Source organism: Monodelphis domestica, chromosome 5 (assembly GCF_027887165.1).
Source record: "Monodelphis domestica isolate mMonDom1 chromosome 5, mMonDom1.pri, whole genome shotgun sequence".
In the NCBI taxonomy this organism is placed as follows: Eukaryota; Metazoa; Chordata; class Mammalia; order Didelphimorphia; family Didelphidae; genus Monodelphis; species Monodelphis domestica.
Genome location: NC_077231.1, coordinates 146432334 through 146447897, shown reverse-complemented (window position 1 = coordinate 146447897; position 15564 = coordinate 146432334). Strand labels below are relative to the sequence as shown.

At 38.7% G+C, this 15564-nt stretch overlaps 1 protein-coding gene across 2 annotated transcripts in view; it reads right to left on the bottom strand.

The window, feature by feature from the left end:
• The window catches only part of CELF2 (CUGBP Elav-like family member 2), a 969858-nt gene that overhangs the window by 652317 nt on the left and 301977 nt on the right, over positions 1-15564 (bottom strand). The window contains exon 1 of one of the 2 annotated variants that reach the window (XM_056800818.1): positions 387-579. The exons of the other annotated variant lie outside the window; for it this stretch is intronic. The gene's annotated coding sequence lies outside the window, so the exon portion shown is untranslated. Of the gene's footprint in view, positions 1-386; positions 580-15564 lie in introns of those variants that run through there. 2 annotated transcript variants of the gene reach the window in all.

Sequence of the window (15564 nt, the reverse complement as noted above, 5' to 3'; positions counted from 1 at the left end):
TAGAAAGAAAGCTAAAAGCCAAGACAGCTGATTTGCTTTAGACAAATGTTTTTGATTTAGGAGACACATGGATTCGTGCCCTGCCCTGGCCATCTAATTAAAATGAGAAATAGCACAGGGAACAGGATAGGCAGTTTAGGGAATTGACAATCAGGCAAAAATGCAAAATAAGGGAATAAATATTTTCTAGAATATTCATTTCCATCTGTATTTCATCCAAGTCCAAATGTCAAAGAAAAATAATATCGACAATAACTCAAATAACATTAATAATGTTAGACTGAACACAGAACATTTAATAGCTATAGATGTTAAAGTACCATAGAAATGAGCATAATCCCTATTTAAATACAGCCGAGAAATGGCTAAGAGATTACACGACTTACCAAGAGTCATACATGTCCAGGTTAGAGGTGAGAATACCAGTCCCCGGATGGTTCCATGGTCCCACGGCCAGGGTCAATCTCAATCGGGCAGAGCCTGCCAGGAACAATCCCACCCGTAAAATGGGATAAAGATAGGTGGACTTGGTAAAGATTGGTATACCCGCTAAAGTGAAGCAGACCTGGTTTAAAACTGTGCTAAATGTTGGCAAGCAGATGAGTTAGGAGGAGGTTAAGCACAACATACAAACTCCAAACCCCAGGAGGAAACACGCTGCTTTGCTGGGAAGGATCTGCCAAGTTCTCCACTTCAAAGAGAACTCGGTGGGGGTGCAGAAGAAGAGAGGAATTTGGATGAACATGTGAAAATGTTTACATGGATTTAGGAGGAGGGGTATTTCTGAATGTGCATGGAACCAAAAAAAAAAATAAATGAATTAAAGTATATTGTAAAAGAAAGAAAAGAAATCTATTAAAGATGCCTTCAGTAAACAATCGAGGCAGTGACAGAAGGGAAAAGGGTATCAGAGATTAAGCACTTTAGACACTGTGAGCTCTAACCTTGGTTCTGCCATCAATTCCCCCCCCCCCCCCACCTTGCTGTATGATGCTGGAAAAATCTACATGACAGGTCTGTTTGCAACTGTCTCTTCTGATTTTATCAGAAATATATTTTTTTTAATAAAGTACTACTTGGCCTAGTCATCACGCGTTCACTGAACGCGCACATTTTTCCTATCTTTCGTGGAAGGTTTTCCCATGGGAATAAAATACAACTCGGACCTCCAAGCAGTTCCTCTTGACCCTGATGTCAGCAGTCAAACTATATGACGCTATCATTGACATGTTATCTTTGGACGTCTCTCCATTTCGTCCCCTCTCCCTGGTAGGTGAGGTGACGAGGCTAGGTCCATGCACTTCACATCTGGACACAGATGGGTCCAGATGTTTATTTCCTGTGTGGCTGGGGTAAGAAGGATGGGAGAGGGAGAGATGGGTACTTGTCAGTACCCAGCTGAATAAGAGTTTCCTGCTTCCCTAGGAAATGTCATTTGTGTGGAGTAAAACCCATGTCTCACGATTTTGAATCATTAGATAGTAAACCATCAAGTGGTCTTGTAAATAGTGGGGTTGGGAGGGCAAGTCATCAAACTTTTCGAAACATTGAAATGAGCACAAATTAAACACCTTACTTTCTGAAGAGAGAAAATTCCATGATTTCTCCTCATAGATAAAAGTAATGTCTGATTTTTATATACACTTCCAGGTTTTTAAAGTACTTTACACCTGTGACCTTACTAGAGATTCACAACAACCCTCTGAGGCAGGACTACAAACACAATTGTGCCTATTCTACAAATGAGAACATTGAGGTTGGGAGATGATGAGTGACTTTCTTATAGTTTACATAGGTCGTTGGTGTCAAAGACAGAATCTGAACATGGGTCTTTCAGAATTCAAGTTCAATATTCCATTCATTATGCCCTGTTCCTTTTCCAAAGAATCATAAAATTAAACCACTTAATTAAGAGAAGTATTTTTATGCATATCTGCTAGGAATTATCTACAGAGTGAGGTATTTCCAATGGCTTTCAAAGACTAGAGATGGTTCTTTTTACATCATGAGAATTCCTAGGACAGGGAACTCCTGATGAGGAAACTCCCTTTATCCCTACAGACTGGCATCTGGTTTGCAATTTAAAGTCTTAGAGAGGTGCCTAGGGGCGCTGAGAGAGAGATTAATTGACTAGTCTGGTGTCTAGCCATGGACGTAAAGCCAATATATGTCAAGGCAAGAGTTGAATACAGGTTTCCCCCCTCTAAGGCCAACTCTCTATTCACTGGACCATACTGCTTCTTTCTACAAAAAAGATAGAATAAATCTGTCTTTATTTCAAAGATATAACAGAAACATTAATGAGATGTTGATGATTATTAAAAAATTCATTCAAAAATGCCCTGCCTATTATAAATTATAAATAATATGAATGTAATATGAGCTGAGAACAGGTATAAAGTACTTCATGGCTTACAGAGTCATGGAATTTGAGAGTTGTCTTTTGCTTTTTTTGTATCTTCAACCCTTAGCACAGTGCTTGGAATATAGTAGGTATGTAAGAAATGTTTATTGAATGACTCACTGACTAACATATCCAGCTTTTGCTCAATTGACTCTAAAGGCAGGGCACTCACCACCTCTTCAGGTAGGCCATTCTACTTTTGAATAGCTCTAATGTTAGGAAGTTTTCAATGTCTTTACCCCAGTTGTCAAGTCTAATTTTGCCTCTTGGCAATTTTTACTGATTGATCCTGGTTCTACCATCTGGGACTAAACATAACAAGTTGAATTTCTCTTCCACATAATATACTTCCAATACAAGAAAAGAGCACTCTTGTCCCCTGAGTCTCCCTTTAGTCAGACTAAATATCTCCAGTTTCTTCAACCTTTCATTATATGACATACAACTAAGAACCCTCACCACACTGCTCACCCTTCTCCCAATACTTTCCAGCTTATCAATAGAGTTTACATACATTTTCTGGTTTTGCAAGCCTAAGTCATGAAGCAGACCTTCCCAAGAAGTTCAAATGGCAGCCAGATGATTTAATTTCATTATTCTCTTTGAACTCAAACAGAAGAAAAGTTCCTGCATTGAGAGGGAAATTGGGTTTTGAATATCCTAGGTGGTAGGTTTGTGTGATACGGTCATTAACTGGGGTATGTAATGATAAGAATATGATAGCTATATTTATGTAGCCAACTATGTGCCAGGGACTGGGCTAAGTGCATTAGAGATGTCATTCTGTTTTGTCCTCATCATAACTCTGAGAGGTAGGAGCTATTATTATTCCCATTTTACAATTGGACAAACTGAAGCAAAGAGAAGTGCATTAACTTGCTCATATTCATATCACTAGTAGGTATTATTTAAACTCAGATTTTTCCCACTCCCAACTCCCTCCCAGACCCTCGTTCTTTTTGTCACCTTGTTTTCCCATAGATCTGCTTGGAACACTCTCCTTTTCCATCTCTGCCTCCTGGCTTCCCTGGTTTCCTTTAAGCCCCAGCTAAAACCCCCCACCCTACAGGAAGCCTTTCCTGGTCCTCCTCAATATTAGTGCCTCACCTCGGGAGATTACTTCCTATTTATCCTGTAGATAGTTTGTGGGGACATAGCTGCTGACACGAAAATCTCCCATATAAGAACGTAAGTTCCTTGAGATCATGACCTGTTTTTTAATTTTCTTAGAGTAGGTACTTAATAAATGTTTATAGATTGACTGATTTTATGTGTTTTTCACACATTCTTTTTGAAGTGGATCATTTTTCACTGTTCTAAGTACAATAACAATTATGCAAATCATATTTACCTTGTTGGAAAAATGGAAAAAGTCCTAGTTTTGGAGACATAGGATCTGGGCTCAAATTCCATTGACTTTGTGACATTGGGTAAACAAAAGTACTTGGCCTCACTGTGGAACAAGTTTCTGCACTGCAATATAGGAATTTGAATTAGATGACCTTTTTTTTTTAACCCTTACACTCTGTCTTGGAGACAATACTGTGTATTGGCTCCAAGGCAGAAGAGTGGTAAGGGTTAGGCAATGGGGGTCAAGTGACTTGCCCAGGGTCACACAGCTGGGAAGTGTCTGAGGCTAGATTTGAACCTAGGACCTCCCATCTCTAGGCCTGACTCTCAATCCACAGAGCTACCCAGTGGCCCCCAGATGACCTTTGACATCCTTTCTAGCTCTAATCTATGGTGCTTTCTGAATTAAATGAAAGGGGGAAAAAAACAACTTATAAGTATGCATTAACTGACTCTTATGAGTCAATCACTGTGCTAGATCTTGGGAAAAGAAAGACAGAAGTGAAGTAGCCCATGCCCTCAAGGAGACATCAGTAGAGGACACAAACATATACCTAAAGTTAGATAGATATATCTGAAACTATATCCTGGGACAGCCAAGTGATGCAGTGGATGGAGTGCCAGACCTGGAGTTAGGAAGACTCATCTTACTTAGCTTTCTAGCTGTGTGACCCTAGGCAAGTCACTTAGCCCTGTTTGCCTCAATTTATTCATCTGTAAAATGACCTGGAGAAAGAAATGGCCAACTGGCCCAGTATCTTTGCTAGGAAAGCCCTAAATGGGGTCCTAACGAGTCAGACACGACTGACACAACTGAGCAATGCTGACAGACAGCTATATCCCTATTTACAAATTAATTTTAAAATAAATATCAGACTTTTGGAGAGGTAGATCTGAAAGGGCTTCCAGTAGAAGGAGAGGAAGATGTGAGGAGAGAGTGAAACACACTGATGGGAATCACAGTCGGGGGAAGGCATGGGCACAGGAGTAAGATAGGGTGACAAGGGAGGAGAAGGAGAATGCCACTTTGGCGGGGCCAAGGGGGTCGAGAAGGGGAGTCATAGGTAATAAAGCCTTCCTAGATATTTAGTATTTGGGAATAATTCTCTGTAAATCTTCATAAATAACCCATGTTATGAAATAGATGTAGTTGAGCCAGAACCGTTGGTTCTCTGTTTATATTAAGTCTCATCCTCTGTTTCTTCTAATTGAAACATTTACCTTATAGAAATTTATTAGGAGTGCCTATGGTGGGGTTGTTGCTTAACCCAAAGTGATAATCCTGGTTTGTGATAGCTTAATCATTTCCATGGCAACCACCTATAAATTAAGAGGTCATCTGAGGATTACGACTTCAGTTGGGAACAAACAATGAGAGGCATACACTAAAACGTGAAAATTCCAGCTCAGATGTACACAGAATAAGAGGGAAAAGGAGACAAAATGAAAAGGCAGCATTTGTTTCCCTTCAAAATCACCTCATTCTAATGTCATCTGTTCTTTAAAAGAATCCTCAGGCCCGAGCTTGGGCAAGAGGCAGATGGTATCTTCTCATGAGGGATCAGAATGGACCAAATCATGTATCCATTAAGAGATTAGAGTTCTCAATTTCTCAAAGGGCGCCCTTTATCTGGGCTGCCTAGCACGAAGCATTTTACAGGAGAAGTACACCACGTGGGTAAGCTTGTACCTGGTCATTTGGGGTTTTCATCAAAAAAGCCTTAATATCTTCATCTGGAGGAATTCTCTTTGACCTCTAAAGCCTACCCACTGGAGGCCACCTGCTGAATTAACAGAGAATTACATGGGGTTTCTAAGCTACTTTCTAATTGGAGAGGATCATCCAGAGCTCTTGGAGGGATAGGATCAGAGGAATCTGCAAAGCAGAAATACCTTCTCCTGATGCACTCAGCAGTGGTCATCCTGAAAGGAAAGTTTGAAATATCTAAGCTGTATGTTGTAAACTATTTATCTTCAAAATTGAGATTTGGAACCATGACTTCATGACGAATGCTTTCTGGTCTACTTTATGCATCTTTGACTGCTTTTACCTTTTGCTAAATACAATAGGGAATGGAGCACCCTCGTCATCTTGTCCTGGGACATAATTAGGTTAGGTCCAGAAACATCCCTAGGATGTAGCAAAGGGAGGACAGAGGCCCTAACTCCCTGTGTTTTGTGGGGCAAGAGTACTTTGGGTTATTGTTCAGCCTCATCTGACTCTTTGCGACCCCATTTAGGGTTTTCTTGGCAAAGATATTGGAGTGGTTTGCCATTTCCTTCTCCAACTAATTTTACAGGAATTATATAGGAAATTAAGGAATTATTTAGAATTACAATATTAGATAATAATGAAATATAAATACATAATAAAAATTATAAGACATTTACAGGAATTAAATAGGAAATAAGGAAATGTAAACAGGGGTAAGTGACTTGCCCAGAGTCCTACAGTTAGTAAGTGTCTGAGGCTGGATTTGAACTCACAAAGTTGGGTTCCTTACCCCAGCATTCTATCTCTTCACTGTGCCACTTAACCTGTTCTGAGAGCACTTATTAGGCAATGATTTAGGGGACTATTCATTAAGGGAAAAGGAAGTCTCTCCACCAGCTGCTATTAAAAAGACCAGAAGTTCTTATCCATAAAAAGAACCATGGTGCTAAGCACTATATCAGTGCTTTAAAACAACTCATGCACACAAAGATATACAGCACTTCTAAAACTACAAGGGAAAATGGAAAATTAGCACTGGCTTTGTAATGAGTCTAAATTGTGTTACTTCCACTTATTAGCTATGTGACCTTGGGTAAGTCACTTATCTCTGGGACTCAGTTTCCTTCTGTGAAATGATGGGGTTGTATCAGGCGGCTTCTAAAGTCCCTTCTAGCTCCAAATCTGTGTTCCTGAAATGTCCATTGATGACCTTTTTTTCAAGGTTATTCTTAATACTCACCTATGTCTACTTAGGGGCAGAAATGTGGGTTTCCCCCACTCTTGGTTCCATCTTCCTAGCCCCATTCCCTCTTATTAGCTTAGTGCATTGGCCACAGGCAGCTAGGTAGTATAGTGGATAGAGTGCCAGGCTTAGAGTCAAGAGCACCTCAATTCAAATCTGACCTCAGATACTTACTAGTTGGGTGATCCTGGGTAAGTCACTTCCCCTGTTTGCCTCTGTTTCCTCGCCTCTAAAATGAGCTAGAGAAGGAAATGGCAAACTGCTCCATTATTTTTGTCAAGAAGACTCCAAATGGGGTCATGAAGAATCAGATATGACCGAATGACATTGACCAAACCCTAACAATCATTTTTAAGCATCCAGACATTACCAGTGATAACTTCCATTCCAGCATCTCTAACCACACGGAAGCCCCTCTTGGTGACAATGTGTCCTTTTGCCTGAATTAATTGCTTCATAATTCCACAAGGAATAGATAAGCCTAGGGGAATAAAAGACCCATTCTGGATAGTCACCAAGTCTGCATTTCCATTCACTTACTCCATCTTCTATTTGGCTCACCAAAATGCTCAATCAGGCTGGGCGAAAAATGACCTAACAAAAAAGTCATGAGCCTGGGGGATGCCTGGAGAAAAAAGTGTGGGAAGCTATGCCACTCTTAATAATGAGGCATTTTATGTAATGCTCATCCTGTGTAAACTTATAACTAGTCTACTTTCCACAACTTTTTGCCAGGTGTCATTAGTTCATGATGGTGTCTCGGGACTGCTGAATACTTTTAGAATTTGAGACAAATAATAAAAAAAAGCAATTAAAATTGTTATCACAATGCTTGACTTGAAATATTTCTAATTCTTCATAATTAATAAGGTGAGTAGGGAAAAGTATGTTTTTTTCTGATTTCTAGAAAAGTTATGTTTCAGTATTTTGCCAATTGAATAGGAATAATGCTTTAGTTTTGATAAAGCACCACCCTTTGGGACTAAGCTATTGAGAATGCCTTTGGGGGGTGAGAACATCATATAACTTGGTCCTTTTGTACATAAATTACTGAATTTCCTTAGGTGACTTTGGAGACCAACCTGACTTGATCACTGAATTTTGTTCTAATGGAAGGAACACTGATTGGGAAGTAAAAGGACCTGGATTCAAATTTTGCTTCTGTCTGTGTTTATGTGACTTTAAACAAATTACTTAAGGCCCTCGGACCTCAATTTCCTTATCTATTAAATGAAATTGAACCAGATATCTTCTGAAGTTACTTCTACTTCTAAATGAATGATGCTACAACCCCAAAAAGCATTAGGATAATCACTAGGAACATTCCAAAGGGCACAGGTACCTCTAACTTAATTTGTGAAACAAATGTCCAAAATGGAACTTGATATTTTCTTCTAGTTTTGTCCCAAGAGGGTAAGAAAATCCAAGATCTATCAGTACTAAGTAGAGCATCTTAGAGTAGGGATAGATACCTATTTTCTCTCCAAATAATAAAAAAAAATTAAAAGCATTAACTAACAGTTGTGGAGCATTTACTCTGTTCAGGAACTATACTAAGTATTTTGTAAATATTATCTCAATGGATCCCTTTAACAGCCCTGGGAGGTGGGGGATGTTACTATCCCTATTTTATGGATGAGGAAACTGAAACAGAGGTTAAGTGACTTTCCATGTAACCCCTGGTAAGTATCTAGATCAAGTTGGAATGTAGAGCTTAATGACTAGCCCCAATGTACTATCCACTGCACTACTTGGCTGCCTCTGTGAAGGTGGAAGGAGCCTTGGGGCACCTAGAATGTGGTTGGACGTCAAAGATGCCAGGGTCATTTACTGCCAGGCAACCTGACTTTTGTCTGGCCATTGATGACTCTGGGGGGAGAGTGACGTGGATGACTTTGTGCAACCCTACCCCAATTAAATCCAATTCACAGGAAAGCCAGGACATCACCGTGGGATGCCGTTTGTTGGTCCTCTTCAGAATGAAGGACCCATAGTTATGAATACGTGTGAGGAAGCAAGTGCCACCAGGCGTGGCAGGTGTGTGTCAGTCATCCCTTTTGGTCCAGGTTGAGTGGGAAGGAGAAGGGAACTGATTATAAGTAACAACAACCACCAAAAGGCCCTGTAAGAGTCCTCTCAGACTGGAGATTTATAGACACATGAGAAGATCAGCCTTGGCCATTTAGGACAAGATAGGATTCAGATGGACAAAAGTAGTCAGTAATCATGTTGCCCTCACACAATAGTGTTTTTTAAAAGTGTATAATAAGATATATAAAATTACCATTGAACCACATAAACATGACTAAAGAAATAACAATCAAATTCCTAGACCTCCTGAAATGGATCCGTGTATACCGTGGAGGTCCAAGAACCCAAGTAAAGATCCCCTGGAATGGAGTCTGATCCTATCACTCAAGGACTGTCTGGGATGAGGAATGGGTTCTAGGCTTGGTTATTGTCCTCATTCAGTTGCTTTTTAGTCATGTTCCACTCTTGGTGACCTCATTTGGGGTTTTCTTGGCAAAGAGACTGGGATACTTTACTACTTCTTTCTCTAGCTCATTTTACAGATTAAAAAAGGAAACAAACAGATTTAAGTGACTTGCCCAGGGTAACACAGCTAGTCTAAGGTCTGTTCTGAGTTCCCAAAAAATAAGTCTTTCTGACTCCAGACCTGACACTAGCCATTGTATCACCTGGCTGCTCAGTCTAGACTTAAGTATCAGGAATATTAAAAAATCATTCTACTTTAAAGTAATCTACTACTCTGATCAGTTACATTTCCAGAAGCCTGGAGGAACAAGCAGGTGACCTGAGGCATGCTGGTAAATATTTAACAACTGACTCTATTTGTGGGGAAAATATCTAAAAAAAGTGTGTATACACAATTGGGACACACTTTTAAGTTGAATCTGCATTATTATAACTTTCTAAATATTTTTAAAAGTCCAGATGATTAACAAAAGATTAAATCAAGCAATGCTTGCCAATTTTTGAGTGGAAGTGCTCACAGTGAAAATTTAACAGTTGGCCAGTTGGATCTGATGCTAGCATACCCCAGCAAGTTATCTACCTCCTGAAAAAAAGAGGTGATGGACTCAAGGGGTGGGCCGAGAGGCGAACTTTTTGGGCATGGCTAGTGTGGGCATTTTTTTTTTGTCTTGTAGAGGCATATTTGTTACAAAGGTTTTGTTTTTCATTTTTCAGTGGGGGAGGAGGTAGGAGGTTTATAAATAGATTTTTTGTTAACTGAAAAAAATTAAAATTTAAAATGAAGCAATCTATTATTTATAGAATCCTCAGGCCTGAGTTTGGGCAAGAGGTTAATGCATCTTCTCACGAAAAGTATAGTCTCTACTGAGGCTATCCTTTTCCTCCTAATAAAGGCATAATAGTGGGAAGAAGGCAATACCTAGTCTGTTGTAGCCAGTAATAGTACTCTTCCGTCTCTCTCCCAGGCCAATTTCTCTCACTCCCATATAACTTGCCCGCTCAGTGGGGAGCACAGAAATATAGGAGGACACAAAGGAAAAGGAATGCTGGGGCAATTTTTCAGGGGAGTGTGTGTTGGGAGAGGGCACGGAGCCTCCAGTGCTAAAGGCTGTCTGAATGGCTCTGCTAATGAATTCTACTTGCTGTACATAATGTACTGCATTTAAAATGAAGAAAAACAGGGAGATGAAAGTAACAACTCCCATGCAACTGACAGTTTTCTGCTCGGTCTGAATCCTGGAAGAAAATACATTACCAAGTACAAGGGGAACACGAGATGGTGTAGGAAAAGAGATGTGCAGGCATAATTCTCTGGGAGATACCCAGATCCATCATTTTACGTGACTTAGTAATTCTTCATACAAAGATGTTTATCACACTTGGGATGACAGAAGGCTGATATACTATAATGTATAAGAACCTCCTAAATCTTCATAGCTTTTTAAAACAGAGGATTAGAGAGAATTATAGGTACCACGCACAATCCATTAAACAGACCCCATAAGGAAACTTATTTTTACCACCTTTAAATATTTAAGAAATAACAGGATGAGGTAAACAAAAACATTAAAAAATCTGATGTGCTAGAAATGAATGACCTCTCTATTCCCTTCCAACTCTAACATTTGACTATTCTAATATACTTATTTTTCTATAAAAGGTCTTGCCATTTATTGTGAAAAATCAGTACCAAAGTTTGATAAACACCTCAGGAACAACCATATGGCTCGTTAGTTATACAGCCTATTGAGATTTAGTATTAATCTTTAATTATCTATTTATAATGAAAGTATAAGACTAGATCATCCTGTGTGAGTAAGTTACTTTCCAATATTAAGGGGTGCTTTTTAGAAGGTGTATTAACTCTTCTAGTCCAGTAGGGCTTAATTAATCAATTTTAGTCGATCACAAACAGGCCTATGCATCTCATGTACTAGTGTGTGTACCAGGACATAGGAGTATCCTATGTGCTGGTCAAATAAAGACAAAAGTGAAAGAGGTCCTTTCCCCAAGGAACTTACATACTAGTATGGGGAGGGACACATCTATGAAAAATAATTGCAAAAGAGGTTACAAAGTAAAAATGATAGAATTTCCTGTAGGAAGATGAGGACATTGACATTCAGGATTGGGGAATCGGGCTGAGAGAGGAAGTAGCCCTTAAGTTGAGCCTTGGAGGAAGCTGTGAATTCTAAAATGTGAAAATGAAGAGGGAGAACATTCGGAACATGTTAACAGCCTATTCAAAGGCGCAGAGATGAGACACAAAATATCGGAATGGGGAGCAGCCAGGAGACCAGATTGCCTGGAATGAAGAAGGGTCAGAGGAGGTGGGAGCACCTTTGGGAAGAATCTTACAAACCGAATGGATTAGTTTGTATTTCATCCTAGAGAGAAGAAGCATCTTATGTAAGGGTCAAACTTCTACTTTCTCCATCAGGAGTATCAGCTTGACAGCTGTAAGGAAGATGGAAGACAGGAGAGTCATCACTTTGAAATCATTTAGTGTTTTTCACTGAGCTCTGCCCCTGTGTTATTAGTGACCATTCTCATGGCTGGATTTTTAGGTAACTGAGTCATAGACAACCAACTAAATTGCTTATATAGTGAGGACCAGATTACTTCATAGAATGATTCCTCTGAAGTGTCTGTACTATTTGAATTCATGATGCACATTTCCATTGGGCTGAAACTAATTAGAAGTATGAATACTGTGAATTCAAATGCATGTATTTCAGGAGATTCGTTATTATTACTAATAGAGACCTGGTGCACAGTCAACTTGATTTGGTCATTGAAAGTGCTAAAAAGTAAGTCAATATATCTGTGTGTGTGTGTGTGAGACAAATGAACCCGTGATCCAGTGCTTTTAGCACTCCTAATGACCAAATCAAGTTGACTATAACCAATCCATTTAGTAATTTCAGTTACTGAGATGTATAACAACAACAAAATTATCCAAACATGTCCCTTCAGTAAGGGCATACGCGCATTCCCCAAGATAGGTAGTTTCTAAAAGATTTTGATGGGATCATTCACATTGGACTGGAAGAATGAATACTCCTAAACAGCACAACTTTCTTCTGCAGAGTAACTAACCCCCATGGGTTATCTGGTCTTACCCTTACACATATGCGTACATGCCCATTTATAATTTTTCTATGATTTACATACGTACACACATTAATTACATTCTTACTCAATGGTTCTATGAAATAGTCCATTCCAAATATACAAAGCAAAACATAGGAGGTGGGAAAAGAAGTATTGGGTATCAGTAAAGCAGAAAAGCTATCTGAATTTCACAGTGGGCCAAAATTCAGAGCAATTACTTAAAAAATAAGAAAAGACTATCTTGTAGCAAAAGTACTGTGTAGATGCACTAGACTATAAGTTCTACAGGGGCAGTGGCCACTAACAATCTCCCTGGGTTTTATATCTTCCCTGAACACCTAGCAATGCTTTGTATAAGGTATGCATTTTCTTGAATTGAATGGAATGATATAAGATAGGGGAAGGAGACATCCCCATTCCTCATTGACTTCATCTTTATTTGTGAATTGTATCTAGCTTTGGTAAACTTTACTTCTAAAAGGATATGAAGAAACTGAAGAAACCTCAGAGGACAACAAAGAATGAATTAAAGTATATAAAACAGATTTATAGATATATAAGCATAAATGATTTGGAAATGGTTAGTCCAGGGGGAAAGGTCAAGGGGTGATGATAATCATTCTCAAGTAAATAAATTATTATCATTAGGATCATGTGACCAGATATTTATCATATTTACAGGGACAGAAACAATAGGAAGCTGGCCTAAATTGTAGCATGAAGAAATTTGTGTAAATGCAAGGAAAAATGACTTAATGTTGGAAATATGCTATCAAAATGATCTCTCACACTAAAACTATCAAATAATTTGTTCAATTTGTATTTATGGACTTATTTAAAAATAAGACAAATATCCATTGTTTCTCAATGGGTTAGGCCAAATACTCTCAGAAGGCAAAAGATTCCACTGTGTGTGGTCTCTAATATCATTGATTCTGGTTCTCAGGCATCTAATTTCAGATATTGAATTTCAAGCCTTTTCATCACAAGGTAGGTCTTTAGCCAGGGCTGTGATGGTAAATGTTCAACAGCAGTCTTACTGAAAATGCACAGTATTTTCTGTTTAATCTTTATTTTTAACATTTTCTCCAGGAGTTTCTTAAATCTAAACAATCAACCAAGTAATAAACCAATTCTTGAACTGTAGTGTTTGCTGATTTTCAGGTTATAAATGCTTACACTGAAAATTTAACAATCAGCCCTCTTAAGTTGGGTAAAATACTTGGGCTCTCTGAGATTCTTAGCTTTGATAAAATTCTAATTTGTTATTTTTGTCAATGATGATAGTATATTTCATAGCATATTGCTACTTACTGGCATCTTCTTCTCTATGAATCAGAGAATTATAAATTGGGAACTAGATGGAGTCTTGGAGTTCATCAAATCTAACCACCTCATTTTACATATAAGTGAACTGAGACCCAGAGAGATTAAGTGACTTCCCTGAGATCACAATGTATTAAGTAGAAGAGATTGGATTGGAACCCAGGTCCTCTAACTACAAATTCATTGCTATATCTATTTTCCCATGATGGAAGAGGTATATTACTGAAAAAGTTGACTTAAAAATTTCCCCCCATTGATTTACAGAAACATTCTCTTGAAAAAGAACTAAATATATCAGGGTTCATTGACTCAGTTTAAGTCATGATCCACCTAGACAGAATTCTGTGGTTTCTCTATGTGTCATTGCTATTGGGACTTGGTGAATTTAATCTCTATTATCTCTTTCCCTGTCTAGTCAACCCTTGGGAGCACCAACTTTGACATATTTTCTATTTATTCATGTAACTCAAAAAATTTCAATTGCTTTAGAGCAGATAGAGATATTTAGTGTGAAGTGAACCGGATTTCGAGTTGGAGGACTTGGGTATGAATCCTGACTGTCAATTACTACTTGCATAACCTTACAAAGCTCTTCATCTATATGGGTCTTGGTTTTCTCATTTGCAAAATGTAGGGAGATGAACTAGGTGAACTCTAAAATTCCTTCTCTCTCTCTACATTTGTGATTTTATGATAAATATAGTTAAGCTATTAATTTACAATGTCGGATATCTTTCTAGAACCCACTTTTCATAGATTCATTTAAAGTCAAGCTAAATCAATAGGGCCTACTAAGAGCAAGAACCCTGTTGGTCATGGGGCGGAAATAATATTTAAATAAGATCTATTCCCACCGAGATCCTTATTTGCAAGGAGGCTGAAGAATAGCTTTTCTCAGGTAGAAGGAAGAACTGAAAGAATACACTGGAAAAGCCTGGGAACTTTTGAACTCTATCAGGAGAAGGGGGTCCTGGGGCACAGACATTTAGTGCTAGTGACCAGTTGATTAAAATTGAGGGGTGTTGCCACTACAAACTAAGTATAGTCATAGTTCATTGACCCATTTAAGGTATGAGCCACCTAGACAGAATTCTGTGGTTGTCATTGTTACTGGGACCTGGTGAAATTTTCCCTTGTTTATTAACACTCCCCTGTCTCATCAATGCCTGGCTAACTGACATACTTCCCCCTTGGGATTTTCCTACTAAATTCAAACTTTGTTTATTTGTTGTATTTTTATAGCTATAATTCCTCACCTCTGACCAAAAAAATAATGTGATGAGGGGCTAGGACAGGAAGGTTTGGCTCCATTATCAGTAAAACTCTTTAGGAAAGCTATGGGTTCAAAAAGACCCCTTCCTCTTAAATTTATTTATTTGCTTTTTACTTTCAGAGAATTAGTCCTTGCCTCCTTTTTTCCCCATTGGCTCTGCTGCTACCATAGCCCCACTCAGGATACTGGACTTCCTCTATCTAGCCCTTGAGGGTTTCCATTTCTCTGTGGGACTCCCTGCTAACAGCTAGCACACTTTACTCTGTTTCTGTTGATAAGTCACTGTGTTGTGGTAATTTGTGTTATCGCAAAATTCTGTGGAGTGCAAACTTAAAGGGACACGTAGTGAATGCAGCGTATTTGGTGGTGATTTACCGAGGGATAGCCCCTTAAAAAGGTTTTGTTCTTTGAAGTGTTTATTTTGACAGATGAAGGTCCCCTAATGTGAACTTAAGCACATTACATTCCTTGTTTTTCATTTTGCACTGCTTTTTAAAAAATACCATGTTGCCATTTCCCTAACAGATGCCAAAGACATGATCTATTCACACTTTTTCAACAGGGAATATCAGTTGTTTTAGACTCCCACTTTTTCTCACCCCAGACAATCTTGTCATTTCTCATGATTCATCACTATGTGCAAT